This window comes from Prosopis cineraria, unplaced genomic scaffold (assembly GCF_029017545.1).
Source record: "Prosopis cineraria cultivar Desert tree isolate PC_DT_omini unplaced genomic scaffold, ASM2901754v1 PC5, whole genome shotgun sequence".
In the NCBI taxonomy this organism is placed as follows: Eukaryota; Viridiplantae; Streptophyta; class Magnoliopsida; order Fabales; family Fabaceae; genus Prosopis; species Prosopis cineraria.
In genome coordinates, this window is record NW_026555336.1 from 10,225,627 (window position 1) to 10,230,558 (window position 4,932).

Sequence of the window (4,932 nt, forward strand, 5' to 3'; positions counted from 1 at the left end):
AAATATTCTAGAAACAAGTCTTAATTATGCAAGGTGTTATAAGAGGTGTCATATCCAATGTCACTTGTAGAAGCTAGGATTTTCATTAGGTTTTCCATTCCTCGTCTATTTAAGAATGCCTATACACTCATATTTCCCACAAGTTGAATGAATATTATTTCTTTTAGAGTTTTCAACTCTTGTGTGAGCATTGCTTGCATCTAGTATCCTTTGATAAGTATAGACATGATCAAAATATTAATTACCACTTGTGATGTCTCAAAGGCTAGAGTTGCTAGGGACAAGTTCCCCTAAAGGTCCTACCTTTAGTCATTCCATCTTTTCAATTTGACTTTCTGTCTATGTGGCTGCCTAAGACAAATTTTTAGGAGGTCTCAACTTGTGGCCATTCCATCTACTAGCATGATTCCACTTCCCACCTTGTATCAAAATCACATAAAATAATTGCTCTGATTTTATCAAATCCAAGTTCAAATATTAACAAGAAAAGGTTCACATATTGACAAGTAAAGGTTCAAATAGTGACAATTAAAAGTTCATACATCAACAAGTCAAGGTTCAAAATTGACAAGTTTATGTATTGACAAAATTCAAATATTGACAAGTAAAAGTTCAAATACTAGTGCATGGTCAAATATTGACAAGGACAAATTCATATGTTGACAAGTAAAGGCTTATAATTGACAAGTTCAAATATTTACAAGGTTCATAATTGACAAGTATAGGGTTCAAATATTATCAACTAAAGGCTCATGAATTCACAACATGTTCGACAGTTGACATGTAAACATTTGCTTAACACGTACTAAAATACTTTAACCAAGTTTCCCAAACAATATCAAGTCAAAATACATGTTTTTACAAGTATATGTTCATATATTCGCAAGTCAATTACTGGATGTGACAGCTACTTATTCACATAAATTGCATCTTCAATCTTCCAAGAATTCGAAGAACAAGAAGTGAATACTCAGATAATTAAGTGCTTGTAAATGGTCGCATAACACTTGTTATCAAAACACCCCAAATTCTTATGAGCCATTCACCATGAATCCAAGTATTCTTCAACACGATGCGGGGTTTTATACGCAACAAAGAGATGAGTATTCACAACTTTTGCTCATCTGGAAACTTATAAATATGGAATCTTCTCACAAATGGGTCCACTGATGATGGTACTGAAACGGGTTGCGCCGACAATGGAATGGATCAGCTTATACTTCAATCTTCTTCAACTTTACTTTGATTCACCAAGAAAATGTCAATCTCTGTCTCTCAATGTTGGAGGAAATTACTTCAATTTGGTACCAAAATGAGACCGATGACGGCAAGAGGTGAATGCTGGAGAAAAACTTTCGTTGCCTCGTGATGCAAGGTTTTCATGCATGATAGGTTTTGTTTATTTAAATAGGGTGTTGTTTGGTCTTTTTAGGTTTGAACTTAATTTCACATGAGGCCTTCAAGCATGCAGAGCATTATCTGAATCTATTGAACCTGAAGAGCAGTTTTTTTTTCCTTTAGGGAGCCTTATATGTGATTCTCCATACTTTAAATCATCTATCATAATTTATCTACAATTGACTAAAGTTCTCTCCAAAGCCTAAAGCTAAAGTATATCTTTGGTCCTCTAATTTTATATAAAACTTCAGTGATCCATTATATTAATTTCATAAAATATGTTTTTAACCCTCTAATATTAATACCATTAGTTTGTAATGATTATTTTTGTGATAGTCATTATTATTTTAAAAAATTAAACTTAATATATTAACATCCATTTTTTTAAACGAAATATTAACATCCATATTTAAAAGTTCTTAGAAATAACTACTTTTATTGATATGTTAAATATAGTTGAAAGTGCTTTACAATTAGATCCAAGGAGTATCTTCTAAATTATATTTTAATAATTATTTTTAATGAATTTACCCTTAATTACTCCACAATAATCGTTAATTACTAGAAAGATGTGAAGGGATTGCGTTCCAATAATTTTGACGATAACTTCCAACAATTTTAAAGATAAGGGTAAAATATGATACAAATGGCTAGCAAATTTAACGCAACTAAATTAATTAAATTTTTTATTAGTGGTTAAAAATGTTTTATATATAAAAATAGAAGTATTTTATGTTAAAGTTGTCCTACATATAATTAAGATGGAGGAAGAAATTCACAGAATGTTTATAAAGTTAATTACTTTGTTGATAGGCAATATGTAAGTATTTCGGTAAATATTTTGAGTCTGGAGGCATGGCTCAGACCTAATAAGCTTGTAGAAGTCTACTTACCTAATTTTTTTTATAAAAAAGGAAATAATTTTTAGGATAAAATTTTGGAGAATAAAATAAATATATATATATATATATATATTTTGTGGCAAAAAGAAAGTTAATTTTTATCCTGCTGAAAATGTTTTTTGGACAAGGCCTATTTATTTTGGGCTGAGCTTAAAGCCCATTTTCTAGCTTTAGCTTGCTTACGTTGAAAGAACGTACCTTTCCTTTGTCAAATAACTACTCACATAACTAACGAATGTTAATCTAGTTTGTAAAATTTTAGCTCATAATTTAAAAAAATCGTGGTTCAAATTTCATTGTCCATATGAAAAACTTATTGATGGGTGATTTGTAAATCTTCATAAGCGTTCTTAGTCTAGAGACATATCCTAGTCCCTAGTGAGTTTCAAGACCAATTCACCTAAATTTTTTTATATATACAAAAAAAAATAGTTTTCCATCCATATAATTCCTCATGCAAAGGTGCCAAACATGACTTTCAGTGCATTTTTTGAAGAAAAAACATAATAATCAGTCCCTATAGTTTCATTAAGTTTTGTTTTAAGTTCTTATAGTTTTTTTCAATATTTTCAATCCCTATAATTTTAACAATGTCAGATGACATTTATTATTCAAGCCTCTATAATTTCAGTGTTTGCAATGATTTTCAATCTCCATAGATAAAATTTGATAAAATTATAGAGATTGAAAACACTACAAAAAAATACAAAAACTAAAAGCAAATTTTGATAAATTTATAGTGATCAATGATTATGCTTACCCCTTTTTTTAAGAATAAAAATTTAAAACAAAACATGACATTTTAACAATAAGAATGGAATAGATTCTTGTGGGAATCTTCTTTTGAAACATTCGCGATCCCCGTAACCTTTGCACATTCTGTTTCATTAATCTCACCCACTTGGCCATTATTAGCTCACATTTCACATTTTAATTATTCATTCAATGTGTAAGAACATACAAGTCTGCTATATATTAATTATTCTTTTAATGACAAAACATGAGACTTATTTTGGATGCACTGACCAGGTGTTTTAGTCACGTTATATTTGACTAATTTGGAGCTGAGTTAGGTAGAATCATGAGCGGAGCTACTTGTAATTTGGGGGAGGAATATGCATCCCCTCAGCTTAAGAAAAGTAATATGCATAAGGTATGAGTTTTGATATTTTGTAGTTTGTACCCCTTTTTCTTATACCTTACACTCCCTTATTTTAACATTTTAAACTTTAAACCCATTTTAATCTTATATTTTATAGCTTACATCTAAAATTTAACCTTTTAACTTGAATTCCAGTGAATATTAATCAATAATTTCATTACATCTAAATACCAATATTATTTATTAGTCCTTTAAAAAATAGGAAAAAAACTAATTTGACTAAACTAGAGCCATGCCATCCTCATTCCAAATACTAGTTAGAGACTAGCCACACTAAAAAACTAATGAAAAATAAAGATTCAAGATTCAAGAGTAAACTTGTTTAATGTCTTTTTTCTTAACTTGTTGTACTTGCAAGGTTAAATTAAAAAACAAATAATAAAGAAAGAAAGAAAAATAGTGTATTTGAAAGAGACAAAAAAAATATTCTTGTGTCAAGAATCTTAACCCCTTGAACTAGGATCCTAGTTCCACCACTGGGTAGAATATATCTAAATTTTTTGCTTAAGAATTTAGGAATGAGATGTTTCTTTTTTGACATATTAGTGTATTATTTTGTTTGGTTTTAATTTTTTTTCCTTTTACATTTTTCGTTTCTATTTACTTGTTAGTTTGAGCCAATTGTTATTTTCAAATTATATATTTGTCTACATTAATTTTAAAAGTCCAAAACAATATTAATTATTAAAATAAATTAAAGACACATAAACAAATTTCAAAAAATTGAATTATTAATAATATTTCTTAATGTATGGGTTAAAATCTTCCTTTAATTCAAAAAAAACAATGATTAAGAAAAATAGATAAACAATAAATTTGTCAAAAATGAATATTATGTTCCAAGAATGGCCCAATTTGATTATTAAAATGCTATCATTAAAGTAATCCTTATTTTAGTTAAACAGTTTCCCTCTCTGATTTTAAAATGCTACCATTAAATTAAAAGCCCTTAATTAACTTTACTATAGAAGTTATTGAGGGGCATCCTTTGAAGATAAAAAAAATTATTGCGATAGATACTTTAACAGGTAACAGCTACTACCAGTTTGGACCATCTCAATCTTCTCTCACGTGCCCTATCTTCTACCTTATCTTTTACGTTAACTTGTTTTTTTATGAAGTTGCTCTTAATTACTCCACATTAATAGTTAATTACTTGGAAAGAGATTAAGAGAGTGGCTTCAATAAGTTTATAGACAAGTGTAAACCAACTCATATTGATCCTAGACAAGTGTAAACCAACCGATATTTTAGATTCGAATTTGTGTTAACATAGAATATTTTTTGAGAGGACCACCTCCAGTCAGGCTTGGCAATGCCATATAGCCATATAAAAAAATAAGTATAAAAAATAATACAAATTGTTGACAAATTTAATGTGACAACTAAATTAATTAAATTTTCTAATTCTTGTAAAGTAATGATTAAAAATATTTTACACATAGGAATAGTGGTATTTTCTTCCAACCT